The 19,074-nt window shown below is 44.0% G+C and overlaps 1 long non-coding RNA gene across 1 annotated transcript in view; it reads left to right on the top strand.

Moving 5' to 3' along the window:
* The first annotated feature begins 645 nt into the window (after window positions 1–645).
* Window positions 646–19,074, top strand: part of LOC123765699 (uncharacterized) — a 122,181-nt gene continuing 103,752 nt past the window's right edge. The window contains exon 1 of the long non-coding RNA XR_006773741.2: window positions 646–2,265. This is a non-coding gene — a long non-coding RNA (uncharacterized lncRNA). The remainder of the gene's footprint in view (window positions 2,266–19,074) is intronic.

Genomic DNA, 19,074 nt, shown 5'->3' with positions numbered 1-19,074 from the left:
TCATACACACACACACACACACACACACACACACACACACCATACACACACACACACACACACACACACACACACACACACACACACACACACACACACACTTCATACACACACACACACTTCATACACACACACACACTTCATACACACACACACACACACACACACACACACACACACACACACACACACTTCACACACACACACGCACACACACACACACACACACACACACACACACACACACACACACGCACACACACGCACACACACACACACACACGCACACACACACACACACACACACACAAACACTATAAGACACCTGCGATTCAATATAGAGAAATGCGTTTACAACCTAACAAAGGACAGGTGTTCATGCGGAAAGTTGCAATATAGTGTCTAGAGAGGCCGCAGTAGGAGGCAGGAGAACACAGGTAACCTACGGGGAGCCAGGAACTGTGCAGCTAACAAACGCTATCGGCACTGGCAACAACAACAAAAAAAATACCTTCCCCCTCTCCACCCTCCCTTCCCCAACCTCCTCCTTACCCCCCCCCCCCCCCCACCTCTCTTTTCCCCACTCTCTCTCTCCAGACAACACCACCCTTGTCCATTTTCCTCATTTCCACCATGCAAGTTTGTCTCTCCTCTTCTCTCTTAAAAGCCAGATCAGCCACCTACTCTGATTTATAAGTGTTCACTGTTGATTATAAGTGTTATATGAGCAATGGTAGGAACATTGACGGGAGCAATGGTCGAAACGGAGATAGAACAACCCGTCCTCTTAAAAATAACGTCACTTTTGGCTGGTATGTGCGCTATGGCCAAATTTGGACGTAATTTGAAATGAAATCGACTGACAAAAGTGACGTACTGTTCCGTTTTCTGTTTGAGTCGTCCGGCTTACTCGGCCAGCTTAGAAAAGGATTCTTTCCATTAACGTTTTTCATACCGTTTTGAAACTTTATGAGAATTTCCTGCCCACCTAACCTATCAAATGACACTTAACTTACTGTTGTTGAAAAAAAAATCCAAAATTTATATTCATTTTCATATTACGTCCATTTTCGGCCATACTGGCAAACGGCCAAAAGCGACGTTCTTTTTAAGAGGACAGGTTCGAAACTTTGAGAAGAGCGATGGTAGGAGCAATATTACACCAACAGCATTCATCACTGGAGATTTGGCCACCTGGTGGTCGCTAAACAAACTTCTCATTAACATAACAATACAATAGACAGAGCAGAAGCTGCCGACAACCTGGTAGATCTATTCCCTCCCTCCGGTGCCGGCCCCACTCAATCTCCCTTGCTACTGCAGGTACTGCACTGGTCCACCAAAGTAAGACTTGACATCTTACAACCCGCGTCATCTTACAACTACAAGATACCAGCTTCCGTTCAAGACTAGTACCAGTCACCTTGAGCTCGTCTCCAGCAAACCACTCTGCCCGCTTCTGAACGCTTGCGATTACAGTGATTATCACTGAGGCAGAGGTTGATATGCAGGTAATTATTGTCGAATAGATTGTGATGAGTGACAGGTGAATGGGGAGAGGGGGGGTCGCAGTATCTAGTCGTGTGCTGTGAGTGGCTTGTCGCGCCTGTGCCCGCCTGCCCTCTGGTCTCCACGAGTGCCCTGCAGTGCCTGGCAGTGTCTAGTGGCCGCTACCTGTGGTGGGCGCTTGGCAGGATTGACGGGGAGTCGGGGAGGCGGGGCGCACATGATGAAGCATTCGCTGTATCCGGTGCTGGGAGCCAACAGGTGTTGTGTAGTATCGCTTGGTGATCCGCTCAGCAAGGGCGAGGAGTCTGGAGAACATCTGTGTATTTCAGCTGGGAATCGGTGTTTACAATAACGCAGAAACCTTAAGATGAAAAGCCCTGCGAGCAAGAGAAATGCCGAGTGTTAAAAATGTTCGTCCGGAAGCCAAGGTGGTCTTAAAGTGAACTTTGGGGAGGAGAAGCCCATGTACGGTACTCCGGAGATGATGCCAGGAGAGGCAGTGATGGAGATGGTACACATTATGTGCGTCTTAACATTTTAGACACGTGTTGCGTTGTCTGTGAAAGTCTGTTTGCCCTTACTGACATGTAGCAAGTGCATTTTAGATTGACACAGACTCGTTATATGAACCAGGGATGTGGTCAGTAAAGTAGGTGAACCAGGATGTCTTCCTCTAGGCAGAAATACGGCTTTTGACTGAAGACTTGAAGAACATTCACATGTTTCTGACCCCACAATATTGTCAGACTGTTGGAGGTAAGAGACATATTCGGGGCTGTTTTAAAATGGGAATTTTCTGAGCAGTGTAAGTTGGATTTTCTCAACAGTGCAGGTCACATTTTTCTGCGAATTTTACACTGTAACTATTCACTTGTGTGTAAATGGATCACTAGTCGTAAGTATGTGTGGATCACCAGTATAGAATGGTGTATCTAGCGTGTGTAGTTGCAAGGTTAAGCGAGTGAGATTGCAGAGTACTTTCAACGTTGAGGATTAATGGTCAGACCACTTGAACAGTGAAACAATAGTCAGCACATTTATTGTTCGTGTGAGAACATTCAACTAGTAGTTGCTTAATTCAATTAACCATTTCAAATTCAACTAATTTAAATCCACTTACTGATAACTAATTCAACAAAATTAGCTGTTTTCATTGGTATGCTTCAGACGGAACGTGTGTAACAGGTGAAGTCTAAAGTCTTATTTGTTGATTACTGTTCAGCCTTCATTGGCTGAACTATGAATAGTGGCAGCCACTATTCAGTCTTCTCTATAAGAAGACTGTTCCCTCTTCTTATAGAGATGGCAGAGGGAAGGACAGACAAGAGAAAAGGGGGTTCGCATGACACTCGATAAATCATTTTAAAACTTGACTAATTTGACATTACGAAACGAGGAAATACACGACGTAAAATGCAATTGTATTACTGTGGTTGATGATCGTGTTTATTGTATTAAATGTAAAATTATTTATAAGGAAACGCTGCCAAGTCAGTATAACTCATATAGAACGTGGGAGGAATATGAGGAGAATGATCTAGGAAGGGACGTAGGAATGGTGCCCAATCGCTTGGGCATCATCGGGGATCGAACGGAGACCGGCAAGAAGCGAGACCGTCGCTGTATCAACGAATTCAAGTGACTCGTTGATACAGTAAGTGATGGTAACGCGTTGATGGTAAGTGAAGAGTGAAGTGACTATTAAGTGGAAAGACAGATTTTTGTATTGCGCGCGATACAATTTTCCTGTTTAGAGACTGAATGATGCACTCAGTACCTGGCCAGGGAGGAGAGGGAGCGTGATCTGACCATCTGTATCGACCATCGACCTATAAGTCAAACCATTTACATGAACCGTGTACAAAATTTACATTTTGTTCCCTCCACTGCTAAAGTGTCCACCGAGAAGTGTATTGACAGGTAGCTTCTATAGCTTGCCAACCATTTTGCCATTGGTCTGACAGTCATTGCCTGGGGCCAACGCCTGGCCCGAGGCCCTCGACACAGAGGTCCTATGTTTACAATGTTCAGAAAATCACTGATCTCCTCTCGTTGAAATCATTGAAAATCTCCGATCTTTAATTCAGAAAATCAGTAGGAGCCGTGAGAAAGATTCGAACTTATGCGCTGCGAACACCCAACCAATGCCCTAGACCACTACACCACGACATGGTCGTAGTGTTGCGCTACATCACGTTAATGTGATTTTTTTGTGCCATGCTTTATTGACATCACCAGAGGCCATTATCAGGGGAAAGTACCAAGCCATTACGACTATATACTACTTGGGATCAGGATAAGGATTTGGGATGGGACGGAGAGGGAAGGACTCTAACCCTTGGGCCCCGGCTAGCCATGGTTAGTCTCTACCAGATGTCACCGGCGGTCATCCCAGCTGCTGAATGGAGAAGGGTCTATGACCTGAGAAAAGTTTGTACCCTTTTACGCCATCGCTACTAACATAAGGATTTTACATAACGATAACAAACCAATATTATTATTAACAAGATGCATTTCTAGGGTACGTGGCCCCCCATCACACCCCTCCCCCCATTTCACCCTTCAAGCCCCATCACCCCTCTCTCTCCCCATCACTACCCCCCCCCCACCCTCACCCCGAATGTTGCGCGGCCTGAAAATATTTATTGGACTAATACGGATTATAAAAACAGACAACAGAATAAAAAAAAGTAGGAAATTCCATCCGTACGTCAATAATCCCTATTAACCAATATGTAATTGATCTCTGCAGCATCAATACATTAGGAGCTCTAAGTATATACATTAATTATTCAGCTCGTAGACAATTTAGAGAATCATTTAAGCCTATACTCATAGCCTATACCCACGTTGATTCCTCTTAAGAACTGGATACTAATGAAGAATGAAAAGGAACTATTAGGAAAAATCGCCAAGCCATTACGAATAGCACTGGAAAGGGGGTCAGGATAAGCATTTGGGATGGGACAGGGGGATGGAATGGTACTTGGACGGTCGGGGATTGAACGCCGATCTGCATGAAGCGAGAACGTATACTAAACTAAAATAAACTAACCGTTTTGGAGAAGAATGACCAAAAGCAAACGGAAAGGTATTGTATAAGGCTGAGATGGTGTATAAGACCTGGATATAAATGAACAACTCCACAAGGGCCGTGACGAGGATTCGAACCTGCGTCCGAGAGCATCTCAGACGCTGCCTTAATCGACTGAGCTTAATCGATTTGATGCATCACGCAATTGTGATTTCTGTATGTAATGACCTGGATATACACCTTATACAAGTGGCTTAGCAGTTAACGCGGCTACTTGCAGAGCCTGGGAGCACTCTGGGCTCTACAGAGCTTAGTGGTTATCGCAGTGAAGCTCATTTTCGCCGGGATGCTGGTATCCTGCCTCTCTGTAACTCCCCGCTCAGTGGAGGGTGCGGGGTGGTAACTGGTTTATTTCGTACACACACGTACACACACGTACACACACGTACACACACGAACGAATTGTTTTGTTGTAATAATTATTACTTAACGTGGCGTAACCTAATTTTATTTCAACCTTGGCAAATCTAAACCCCACATTACTCACCCTAATCAAAAGTAAATTAACTTGATTCAATCTTATCAAGCATGAGCCAACTTATCTCAACCTAATCAAACATAAGCCAGCTTTACTTAATCTAACATAAACCATCCTATCTCAATCTAACTAACCTAACATAAAACAACCTAATTCAATCAAACCATAACTAACATAACCCAACCTAAATATAACACAAATCAAACTAGCTCGGCCTTACCTAGCATACCTAAATAAAACCTAATCTAACATATATATATATATTAATCCAATTTAACCGTGTGTACCCTAATCCAGCCAAGCCTAACCATTTTAACAATTAGAAAACGAGCTATGGGTTAAACACGTGTGTATATTTTGATCCTACAAAAAAATATAAATTCTGCAAATACACCAAGTTAAAAAAATTAACATTTCAAACATAAAATTATTTATAAATGATGTAAAATTTCTGTCGAAATCGAGACTTGAACAGAGAGGATTGAATGGACACTGATCCTTAACTGTTCACCATTGTTCACCCATTACCAATTGGGGGACCTGGTTGTAAACTGATTGGCATGTCGTGTTCCAGGGAAAACAGTAGGAGTAATGTTTACCATGAGCTATGGGAAGGGAAAGTTCTCAGCCTCCGTCAGAAATAATTTACATTCATACATGTGAAGTTAAAAAATATGCAATTATCATATCTTTTACCAAATAATATTTATTACGAACATTGCCCATTAACGAATGTGTGTGTGTGTGTGTGTGTGCGTGTGTGTGTGTGTGTGTGTGTGTGTGTGTGTGTGTGTGTGTGTGTGTGAGGGTCACCGGTTTTGAGTGGTCTGGTCACCACCTTTAAGCCGGTGGTCTATGGATCGATCGAGCCAGAAACAGCCATCAATATAATACGCTGAGTCACCAGTCTCTGATATTGTGTGTGAAGTTCGCCTCCGGTTGTGTAGGACCTTCGCACTCTGCTCCGGTTGTGGGGGACGTCCTACACTCTGCTCCGGTTGTGGGGGACGTCCTACACTCTGTTCCGGTTGTGTAGGACCTCCACACTGCTCCTGGCCACCCCTCTACCACTCTGGCCACCCACTCCACCACCCTGGCCTTATCCACCAGTATCAATAAGGTTAAAATTCGCATTAACATTAACTTCACCTTAACAAATAAATCTATTGCTATTATAGTAAACGTGGAATGAGTTCTGTGGCGCTCAGTCAGGTTAAGCACCGTTAAGTCCAACTCTTTAACTGGTTGGGTGACAGCATGCAAAGAACCTCGTGACTTGTTGGACAGAAAACCGGTTAGCTAGGCCCACTGTCTTAGCAATCAAGTCCCCCCTCGATAGACTCCTCATCCTAATACATCCAGGAACATGCATTACACAATGTTAACTAACAAAAAATATATATTCGCTATATTCTTAGGGTCCCCAGAGATAATATTTAAATATATTGAACACATATATAAGATGCAGAACATTGGAAAACGCAGACGGTGCTGTGCAGGGGTGCAGAGCACAGTTTATGTAGTCAAAGTCTGTAAAGTTTCCATTTTATGCTGATCCGGGGAAGTCGTATGTTTGATAAGATAACTGCTGAAAATATTATTACTAGACAAAGCCTGATGACTGGTCCTGTCCGAGGCTTTGCTCAACGTCCAGTCCACCAGGGACTCTGGGACTTGCTGGAGGCTGTACGTCCAGTCCACCAGGGATTCTGGGACTTGCTGAAGGCTCTACGTCCAGTCCACCAGGGACTCTGGGACTTGCTGGAGGCTGTACGTCCAGTCCACCAGGGACTCTGGGACTTGCTGGAGGCTCTACGTCCAGTCCACCAGGGATTCTGGGACTTGCTGGAGGCTGTACGTCCAGTCCACCAGAGCCTTACTTACAGAGTAAGTAAGGCTCTGGTGGACACCCGCTGGAGGTTTAGTTTATGAAAGGCTCCTCAATAAAATAACGTTCTAAAGTTCAGCAAATATTAGGGAATGTTAATGTGAAACATAAACAAACTTGATCATACTAGAATATGATAGTATTGATAACATAATAATAAAAAAAATAATAATGATAACATCAGTTAGAATCATGTGAAGCATTCCAATTTTCTAGAGGGAGCAGGAACAAAAACCAAACGTAAACTTGCCTGTGTGACCTTACCTGCCTCCTGTGTGACCTTACCTGCCTCCTGTGTGACCTTACCCGCCTTCTGTGTGACCTTCCCTGCCTCCTGTGTGACCTTACCTGCCTCTTGTGTGACCTTACCTGCCTCCTATGTGTACATTTGCTCGTCATACAGGTTACACCAAATGACTGAAGGTTCAGAATCAAGCCTCAAATATGTTTTAAAAAACTCTGCATTTTGTAACAAAGGAAGGAAGGAACTATCAGGGGGAAAACGCCAAGCTGTTACGACTATATAACACTGGGAAAGGGGTCAGGAATTTGGGAGGGGACGGGGGGAAGGAATGGTGCCCAACCACTTGTGGACGGTCGGGGTTCGCTTGTCTCTCCGGGTAATAACGAAGAGCTCACTTGGCTTTCTGCGTACTAGCGAAGAGTTCACATGGCAACAGAGGTACTAACGAAAGGACTCACCTGGCCATCATTAATAGGTGTAAATAACGCGGTTTCGTTAACACTTCGCCTCGGTAGAGGAGGCTTTCAAGAGAAACCTCTCTTCAGAAGAGAAGTAATATGGGTAACCGGCGGTGCCCGGGTCGAACCGGTACTTAGGATGACATGTTGGCCACCGACCCTTCAGTGCTCAACATGCAAAGTTGGATGAGGCTACTCCCGAGCGTCTGGCTTTTCAGCCTTCGAGAGACAAATATATAGATAATGACCAAGTCAAAGTTGGTGTTTTCAATTTACATAATTGTTGACATCGGGGTACTTTAAAAAAAAAGGGGGGGTCACTTAGTTTTAGAGAGAAAAACATGGTATTGTTTCGATATTTACGCTCAAAAAGGCAAAACAATTCTTTACATTTAGTTTTTGTATATAATAAAAGTGACCTGTGACCCAACAAGTGGCCGGGATCTGCGTACAAACACGACAGAAAAGTGACCCTTGATGACCTGACCCAACAAGTGGACGGGAGAAGACCGGAACACGACGTGTTTGCGCCAGGAGCGGCTGGATTATGCGTCTCTTGGGTGAGTGTTCATTTGAATGTTGTGGAGGAGAGGTTGTCTGGCGAGCACGACATCGCTGGGGATTTTATCTGGCTACGAGCACCAGATTAACGCCAGAGTGTGACTGAAAGATTGTGCTGGTATGTTAACACCTCTCCCCCATCTGTTGATTGTTGTATTTATTCATCTAACTTGGCTGAAGGCGGCTAAACTGAAAATGTATTTGGCTGAAATATAATTTCCAAACGCCAAACATGGCTTCAACGAAGGTAAATCTGGCTTATAATGTTTTACAACATGACTATATCTTCCTTGATTGTATCGCATCATTGTCGACCATAAAGATGTGATGTATAACAAGAATTTAATCGGAAAACTGTAAACAAATTGTTTTTAATGTATGAGGGATGAGCAGTGATAGTTGACCAAGGGATTAGCTGGAAATTTGTTGGCTGGATGGGTGGGAGAGGTTAGTGTGAGGACCCTAGTGTTGGGTTGTGTTGTGTGGTGTGGGGGTGTTGTAGGAGAGAGGAGGGGGGTTGTAGTTGTGAAATTCTTGTTATGGTGTGGAGGGGAGGTTGTTGCTGTGGAGTGGGGGTCCACGGAGAGTGGTTGTAGTGTTGGTTAGAAAGGGTTTTATCTGTGGTATGGAGGCAGTTGAAAGAGGTTGTGGTAAGGGTCTCTTCATTTCAGACTTACCACAGCCACCATTCCAGTTTTTTTTTTTTTTTTTTTTTTTTTGAGATATATACAAGAGTTGTTACATTCTTGTACAGCCACTAGTACGCGTAGCGTTTCGGGCAGGTCCCTGGAATACGATCCCCGCCGCGAAGAATCGTTTTTTCATCCAAGTACACATTTTACTGTTGCGTTAAACAGAGGCTACAGTTAAGGAATTGCGCCCAGTAAATCCTCCCCGGCCAGGATACGAACCCATGACATAGCGCTCGCGGAACGCCAGGCGAGTGTCTTAGGGTGAAAGGGTTCTTTCAATCACCCTTCCCGGTTCTGCTATCACCATTGCTGGTTCTGCTATCACCATTCCCAGTTCCCCTGCCACCATTCCCAGTTCCCCTGCCACCATTCCCAGTTCCCCTGCCACCATTCCCAGTTCCCCTGCCACCATTCCCAGTTCCCCTGCCACCATTCTCAGTTCCACTGCCACCATTCCCAGTTCCCCTGCCACCATTCCCAGTTCCACTGCCACAATTCCTGGCTTTGCTGCCACCATTTAACGTCTCCCCAAGAAATTAAAAAACCCCAAAACTTGGATTATTTTGGCCAATTTGGTAGTTATTATCCTGAGCTTGTAACCAAAAGCCGCCGACAACACGCACTATGAATATTGAGAAGGTTACAGAGATCACTGAAATAGAGGGACACACGTCCGGATGAATGAATGACGATGAGTAAGATCGACATGTTTGTTGAAGGCTTTGCATGAGCAATGTAGCAATGGGCAGGTGACAGCTTGCACGATAACAGGTGAGCAATCACTCGTCAAGAGGAGTGCCCGCCTCAAGAGGTCACAAGTGGTTATCGAGGGTCCGAGAGGCATGAGGCGATCTCAAACTGCCGGGTTTATGCTATCACTTTAGAATAAAAGACGGCGCAGATATCATGAAGGCGACCTCTGCCTATATGTCTGATATCCCAGGGCGACGAGGTCTGGCAAGGATGTTATCGCTTGGGTGTTTCTACACGGAGCAGATATCGGGAAAACTTCGCGTTATCTACGGCACGTGGTAGGTGTCGGGAGACACGTATACATGTCTTATACATGTATACGTGTCTAGACATGTATAGAGGAACTATACATGTCTCTACTACAGGACACATCGTAGTCACACCCTGGAGACTATGAGGGTGTGACGCTTGCTCTTGGGAACTATAATCCCCTGGATGAAACCCGTAGATTCAATCTACCATTTGTCTACTCTCCGTGCGGATCCCCTAGCCTATTGGTGGATGCCCAGAGCTTTTGGGTTTTATGATACCATATTCTGGGATCATAACACTTGGGATAACCCAGGATATACCAGCAATCCTTGTGTTTTTCTTCAACCACATTAGCTATATGGACCATATATATTTATACAATTCCTTTATAACCATCCCAGCTAGTGCAGTAAATAAATCCAAGTTCGATTCCCGAGGATCCAAGTGGTTGGGATAGCAGGTCGGCGTTCAATCCCCGACCATTCAAGTGGTTGGATACCATTCCTTTCCCTCCTGTCCTCATGTCCTCCTGTGTGTGTGTGTGTGTGTGTGTGTGTGTGTGTGTGTGTGTGTGTGTGTGTGTGTGTGTGTGTGTGTGTGTGTGTACTCACCTAATTGTACTCACCTAATTGTGCTTGCGGGGGTTGAGCTTTGGCTCTTTGGTCCCGCCTCTCAACTGTCAATCAACTGGTGTACAGATTCCTGAGCCTACTGGGCTCTATCATATCTACACTTGAAACTGTGTATGGAGTCAGCCTCCACCACATCACTGCCTAGTGCATTCCATTTACTAACTACTCTGACACTGAAAAAGTTCTTTCTAATGTCTCTGTGGCTCATTTGGGTACTCAGTTTCCACCTGTATCCCCTTGTTCGCGTCCCTCCAGTGTTGAATAGTTCATCCTTGTTTACCCGGTCGATTCCCCTGAGGATTTTGTAGGTTGTGATCATGTCCCCCCTTACTCTTCTGTCTTCCAGTGTCGTAAGGTGCATTTCCCGCAGCCTTTCCTCATAACTCATGCCTCTTAGTTCTGGGACTAGTCTAGTAGCATACCTTTGGACTTTTTCCAGCTTCGTCTTGTGCTTGACAAGGTACGGGCTGTGGTACGGGTACGGACAAGGTACGAGTACGGGCTGTGTGTGTGTGTGTGTGTGTGTGTGTATCTATATCATAATCACTACATTACTTATGCACTATATTTTATTTACACTACAAATTAACGTTGCGCGGATGGGTATTACCTAATGACAGGTAATTCCCACAGCAATATTTAAATTCTCTACAATATCAACGTTGCTCTGTCAACTCGACAGAAAACACTGCAGTGATATGTATAGCTTCCCGCCTTGATGACGGACCTTGATTTACTGGAAAACTTTAGAGATTAACATTGTGGTTTAATGCGGTTTCCATTTGACTGACGTAACGAGGATAGAAAACGGGAAGCAATAATTACAAAAGCAGAAAGCTTTCAAGCTGAGGTAATTATGAGGAGAAAGTGCTAAGCCAGTTTGACTACATAGTACTTTGAAGGGATTTGACGGCAGACTGAGAGTTAGGATTTGAAGGGCAGACTGAGAGCTAGGCTTTGAAGGGTAGACTGAGAGCTAGGATTTGATGGACAGACTGAGAGCTAGGATTTGAAGGGCAGACTGAGAGCTAGGCTTTGAAGGGTAGACTGAGAGCTAGGATTTGAAGGACAAACTGAGAGCTACGATTTGAAGGGCAGACTGAGAGCTAGGATTTGAGAGCAGATTAACATGTTTGTGTCATACCGGCATCATCAAAGTTCTTAAAAAAAAAAATTACCTGGGTACAGCCTGCATGGATTACCCGGAGTTCGTCTGGTGGCAGGATACAGTCACTACACGCGACCTTCCTCACTGTAACCATCTACACTATACACGACCTTCCTCACTGTAACCATCTACACTATACACGACCTTCCTCACTGTAACCATCTACACTATACACGACCTTCCTCACTGTAACCATCTACACTATACACGACCTTCCTCACTGTAACCATCTACACTATACACGACCTTCCTCACTGTAACCATCTACACTATACACGACCTTCCTCACTGTAACCATCTACACTATACACGACCTTCCTCACTGTAACCATCTACACTATACACGACCTTCCTCACTCTAACCATCTACACTATACACGCACTACTCATGTACCCACGCTACAACTATCATCATATCTACACACCATCTTCACTATATGTTATCGTCGTCACTACAACCATCTTCACAACACACGATCACCATCACTGGTAATCACTCCACACTATCTTGATTAATAAACTACATCAGACAAACTAACATTTAGTCGCGTTGAAAAAATATATGCTGGATGAATCTTATCGAGGATGTAATCTGGACTCGAGTGAGGTTGGTGTCAAGACAATGGGGGGGGTTTCACCTCGACCCCTCCCTATGACCAGCCCCGAACGACCAACTGTCACCCTGCAAAGTTCGGTGAGGCTAGCCCTAGGTATCTGACCTATCGCGAACATTTTCTTAATATATATATATATATCTATTTAAACTCACCGTACATGAAGATAAATCTATTTCAACTCCTTGGCTCCTAGGGTGACGCAAGGCTTCTCAGGTAATAATAATTTACACACGGCGTAATTCCATAGATAAACAAACAGCTGAAATTTCGTGAATAAACAAATGAATATCGCATGACTTTCGTTAATAAACAAATCAACATCGCGTAGCCTCTTAAATAAAGGCGTGAACATCGCGTAGCCTCTTAAATAAAGGCGTGAACATCGCGTAGCCTCTTAAATAAAGGCCTGAACATCGCGTAGCTTCTTAAATAAAGGCGTGAACATCGCGTAGCCTCTTAAATAAAGGCCTGAACATCGCGTAGCCTCTTAAATAAAGGCCTGAACATCGCGTAGCTTCTTAAATAAAGGCGTGAACATCGCGTAGCCTCTTAAATAAAGGCCTGAACATCGCGTAGCCTCTTAAATAAAGGCGTGAACATCGCGTAGCCTCTTAAATAAAGGCGTGAACATCGCGTAGCCTCTTAAATAAAGGCCTGAACATCGCGTAGCTTCTTAAATAAAGGCCTGAACATCGCGTAGCCTCTTAAATAAAGGCCTGAACATCGCGTAGCCTCTTAAATAAAGGCCTGAACATCGCGTAATTCTGTGAACAACATAGTGAACAGCGCCAGAGGTGTTGACAGCGTCATGATTCTGGCTCGTTTAGTGATCTCTCGGCCGGAGACGAATAAGATTGTTTATTATATTATAGAATCCGAAGGCAACATCCGTTAAAAGGATTTGGATTACATTATTAAGAATAAGTCATGATAAAAGCATTCAATCTCTTGTTTTTTATTAAATTTTAGAAGGAGACGCCTGTAGTCTTCCTGCAGGGGTGAGATGACGCAGAGTCCGCAGTCGTGTTCACTTAGGGCTGAATACTCCACAAATTTTGCGGTATTATTTAACACAATTTAAAATAATAGATTCAGTTGATTGTGTTGTTAGGTCAGCTGTGTGATGATTGAGTATAGTCCGTGTTTGGATGTGAATGTGTATATAAATGTGTATGTGTGTGTGTTCTCACCTAGTTGTGCTTGTGGGGGTTGAACTTCGGCTCTTTGATCCCACCGCTCAACTGTCAATCAACTGTTGTTCACGTTCCTGAGCCTATTGGGCTCTATCATATCTACAGTTGAAACTGTGTATGGAGTCAGCCTCCACCACATCACTGCCTTATGCATTCCATTTGTCTACTACTCTGACACTAAAAAAATTCTTTCTAATGTCTCTATGGCTCATTTGGGCACTACAGTTTCTACCTGTGTACACTAGTGCGTGTGTCCCTTATGTTAAATAAACTATCTTTGACTACCCTATCAATTCCGTTGAGAATCTTGTATGTGGTGATCATATCCCCTCTAACTCTTCTGTCTTCCAGCGACGTGAGGTTTAATTCACTTGTGGGTTCATGGTTGTTTGTGAGAATATGGTCGAATCCTTGTATTCACCTTGTGCTTGTGGGGGTTGAGCTCTGCTCTTTTGGCCCGCCTCTCAACTGTCAATCAACTGTTTCTAACTACTACTACTATTTTTTTCCCACACCATACACACACACCCCAGGAAGCAGCCCGTGACAGCTGACTAACTCCCAGGTACATATTTACTGCTAGCTAACAGGGGCATAGGGTGAAAGAAACTCTGCCCATTGTTTCTCGCCGGTGCCCGGGATCGAACCCGGGACCACAGGATCACGTGACCAAAGTGCTGTCCGCTCGGCCACCGGCCCCTTGTGTGTGTGTGAATGATTGTGTGTGTGCATGGTTGCGTGCGTTTGTGGCTATACATACTTGCATGGATGGGATTAATTAGCGGACGGTTTGGTAATAGGCAAATGTTAGGAGTTACGACATTTGGGAGATAATTAAAGATGCAATTGAATATTTAATTAGGATTACTCTATTCCTCTTCTGCTTTAATAGATTTCCTCCGGCTTTACTGTCATTACTTGCTCCCTCTCCTCTTCATAGACTATTTTATTCTCGCATGTGTCGTTTGAAGGACACCTACGATAATAATAATATATTAATAATAATAATAATAATAATAATAGCAATCGTAATGATAAAAAATTACAATAAGTTGCATAATTATTATAGATTAATATTGTTTACTGTTATTATTAATATTGTTGTGTTATCCTTTCTTATTATTGGTTTATAATTATTAATATTTTATTATGTGAGCATTGGCTTTATTGAATATATTGCCACTGTAGCAAGCATTTAACCACTACATCATCTGTATATTATCTAGACAAAAATTATTTCCCATTTTATATATATATATATATATATATATATATATATATATATATATATATATATATATATATATATATATATATATATGTCGTACCTAGTAGCCAGAACTCACTTCTCAGCCTACAATTCAAGGCCCGATTTGCCTAATAAGCAAAGTTTTCCTGAATTAATATATTTACTATAATTTTTTTCTTATGAAATGATAAAGCAACCCTTTTCTCTATGTATGAGGTCAATTTTTTTTATTGGAGTTAAAATTAACGTAGATATATGACCGAACCTAACCAACCCTACCTAACCTAACCTAACCTATATTTATAGGTAAGGTTAGGTTAGGTAGCCAAAAAAAGCTAGGTTAGGTTAGGTTAGGTAGGTTAGGTAGACGAAAAAACATTAATTCATGAAAACTTGGCTTATTAGGCAAATCGGGCCTTGAATAGTAGGCTGAGAAGTGCGTTCTGGCTATTAGGTACGACATATATATATATATATATATATATATATATATAAGGGATCCCTTCACCAAAAATAAAAATGTCCCTCGTTATATTTCTCAGTGCTGAGAGTAAAAGGCGTTCTACCCGTGGCGTTGGTATGCGAAGAACGTTGAAACAGAGCGTTCAAAACGTCACTAAACCGATGTACTAAATTGCCCGAACCTAACCTAACCGAGGTCATTCGAATAGAAAACGGAACAGAACGTCACAATTTTTGCGACCTGGTGTGATTTTTTAGTACAGCATTGACGTTGCTGTGGTGGGCGTCCCTTGAGTGTGGTGGGCGTCCCTGGAGTGTGGTGGGCGTCCCTGGAGTGTGGTGGGCGTCCCTGGAGTGTGGTGGGCGTCCCTGGAGTGTGGTGGGCGTCCCTGGAGTGTGGTGGGCGTCCCTGGAGTGTGGTGGGCGTCCTCGGAATGTGGGAGTCGATCCTGGAGTGTGGGAGTCGATCCTGGAGTGTGGGAGTCGATCCTGGAGTGTGGGAGTCGATCCTGGAGTGTGGGAGTCGATCCTGGAGTGTGGGAGTCGATCCTGGAGTGTGGGAGTCGATCCGGTCGCATTTCAAAATCTAGCCTGAGATATTGGAGACCGTCGCCCTATCATCCAGGACCCGGATTTACGAAGCAGTTACGCAAGCACTTGCGAACGTGTATATCTTTCCTCGATCTTTGACGGCTTTGGTTACATTTATAAAACAGTTTACAAGCATGAAAATTACCCAATCAGGTGTTGTTTTTGTTATAAACAGCCTCCTGGTGCTTCGGAGCTCATTGTTTAATAATTGTAAACAAAGCCATCAACGATTGAGAGAAGATGGACAGGTTCGTAAGTGCTTGCGTAACTGCTTCGTGAATCTGGCCCCAGGCCACGATGTTTACAATGTGGATCTCTGAAGTGTAAAGTGTAATATTACGTGTAGCCTCAGTGGCACCACAGTGCCTGTAACTTACTGAGTTAGTGCTTTCGAAGGCGATCAATGTCTGCTGATCAACTATTGTGTAAAGTTACTTGAAACACTGTGAAGAAATAAAATATTCTCAATATACAAAATAGAAGCCTCATTAAATTAGCATAATTACTTAAAGATGCTCCTATTCTCCCCCTTCCTCCTCTCCTCCCCCTCCCCTTCCCATTCCCCCTCACCCCCCCCCCTTGCTGCTCAGTCATTCCCCACCATCTCCATCAACAATTTAAATTGTAATTTGGATACCTGTCACTGATGACTCTGTGATCTACGCCCCCAACCCTCCCTCCCTCCACCTTACGTGTTACCGTCATAGCTCTATGTTCCTCCATAGAGCATAATCTCTATGCTCTATGTTCCTCCTCAACTTGCCCTCTCATTTGCGACTCGTAGACTGCTATACTACTCTGCTCCCCATCGCTTATGTCTACTATTCAGTTCAACTGTTCTCCTTTTTCTTTCGTCTACCTGTTTATCCTCTCTACTCCACCATCCACTTCTCTTCCCCTCTCCTCCATTCACCTTTATCCTTCCAACCCTCGCTTCTCCCTCCATAAACCCCGAAATAAGTATATGTCCCACCTTAACCTTCCCTCCCGCTAGAGATCTTAATGCGTAGCCTAACACATTCCATATCTATATACTAAGCCTAGCCTCGGCTTCGCCTGCCCCCGGGGCAACGACCTCAGGGTGTTCACCGCTCCTTTGGCCCCCTTGGCCACGCCTGACGGCAGAAATCCTCCTGGGTGTGGCGCTGCCGCAGGTGGGGAGGCCGGGAATGGCTCCCACACTCCAGCACCTACCAGTATCCTGGGATTAAAACCAAGAATTTAATGTTATGGTTACCGTGGTTGTCGAGGCGGACTTGGCGCCGGGTGGAGAGGTCGGTTCTCATTTCCAGTGAGGCATGGGAGGCTAAGAGCCTCCTGTGTGGTGTATGGGGTCGTGAGCGTGTGGGGGAGCGGGGTGCAGAGAGCCGATTGGGGAGGTTCGGCTCGTGTGGGTGGGAAGGTCAGGAAGGCATTGATGCAAATGTTTAAGAGATATGTGGGGGTACAGACTTGGTCCATGTGGGTGTATTGGTTAGGAACGTGTGGGTGTATTGGTTAGGAACGTGTGGGTGTACAGGCTAGGAACGTGTGGGTGTACAGGCTAGGAACGTGTGGGTGTACAGGCTAGGAACGTGCGGGTGTGCACGTCAGAGAGTGAGCTCGTACAGGTCAATGTTTACAGACGATACGAAGCTGATGAATGTAAAAATCGAGGAGTACTGCAGAAAGTACTCCAGGAAGACCTTGACGAACGTCTAGAGTGGGCATACAAATGGTTGCTGGAATTCAATCCCAGCAAGTGTAATATACGGAAGATGGAATAGGGAAAAAGGGGATCAGAAAGTATCTACGCCATAAGAAGAAGAGAACTGCAAAAAACGGATAATAATAAGATTAGTGCCAGAGCTAAGAGTATTAGGCTATGATTGTAGGTTAAGAGAAGTGGACCTCGCAACTATGAAGAAAATAAGAATCAGAAGAGATATGTTCACAACATACAAGATACAGAAAGGGAATGAACAATTAGAGAAAGTAGGACAAGATAAGTGGAACTCTAAATAAAGAAATGTTAGAAATTGCTCGTACCATATACGAGCAATTTCGAGGTCAACGAATGGGATTCACTGAAAATAGAAGTAGCAATGGACCTCCGGCCACATCTTTAGGAGTAAATGTAACAAAACTCGAACGCAAGTATAGTTACAAAAAAAAACAGGTATACAATGTCGGATATAACGACCTGGACCACCCAGCCTCATGGTACCTGCTACGCAAGGACCGCTAGATAAGTACCACCAACACCCACTTCACAACCACCGCTCTTATCATCACCTTCACCCCCGCATGAGCGTGATTACAACCTCATCCGTTATAGCTACCAACACCACCAACCACAAACCCCACCGCTACTGCCATCACCACAACCATTACAATTAAACTACACATTACCACACGTGAACACATTTCTGTGCTTTTGTCCGATGAGCATCGAGCCTGCAGATCAGCGCTCACCTTTCAAAGTGGGCTAGATGCTCTAATGGGAAAACCTCCATTAGTCAAGGGAGAGGTTTGGTGTCTGAACATATGTTTATCAAACGCGAGAAGGTAAACAAAGCCATAGCCGTTGCTTACTGACCACCCAGCAAGTATACACTTCAGTCCTGATCCTGAGTATACATCTAGAAGCCTGAAAATATACCTCACGTTGTATGTATCCCGTGTCACGGGTTTCCGGTCACCGGCAAGGCCACTAGATATGGTAGCTGACAGGTACAGCTAGTTACAAACCACAATTATCAACGTAACTACCACACACACACACACACACACACACAAACCTTTACACTACTATATATTAATCTAGTGCCGACTACTCCAGTAAACGCTAATGTGCTGCTGTATTTATGCATAAACAATTGTATGTTTATGCAACATACTGAAGGTCGGTCTGAAATAAAGTTATGCTTATTAATAATAATAATGTATTATTGTTATTATTGGCAAAACAAAATATGATTATTATTATTATTATTATTAACACTGTTGTCACCATATCGTTTGAAATATAATTACTACCATATATATTAAAGGTCTGCAAATAGTTTTACTTGAAGGAGCCTAATGACAGAGGCGGTCCACAACTAAGAACCTGAACGCGCCTCGAATCCTTCTCCTTTAGTGTTGGAATACATCAAATATCATTTGCTAAAACTACAAACCCCTTGGTTTAGTGTTGGGCTTAAGGCCCACCCACCGCAGGCGGGTTATTGAGGACCACCACAAACGTACAC

This window comes from Procambarus clarkii, chromosome 37 (genome assembly GCF_040958095.1).
Source record: "Procambarus clarkii isolate CNS0578487 chromosome 37, FALCON_Pclarkii_2.0, whole genome shotgun sequence".
NCBI classification, from domain to species: domain Eukaryota; kingdom Metazoa; phylum Arthropoda; class Malacostraca; order Decapoda; family Cambaridae; genus Procambarus; species Procambarus clarkii.
This window is presented reverse-complemented; position numbering and strand designations above follow the sequence as displayed.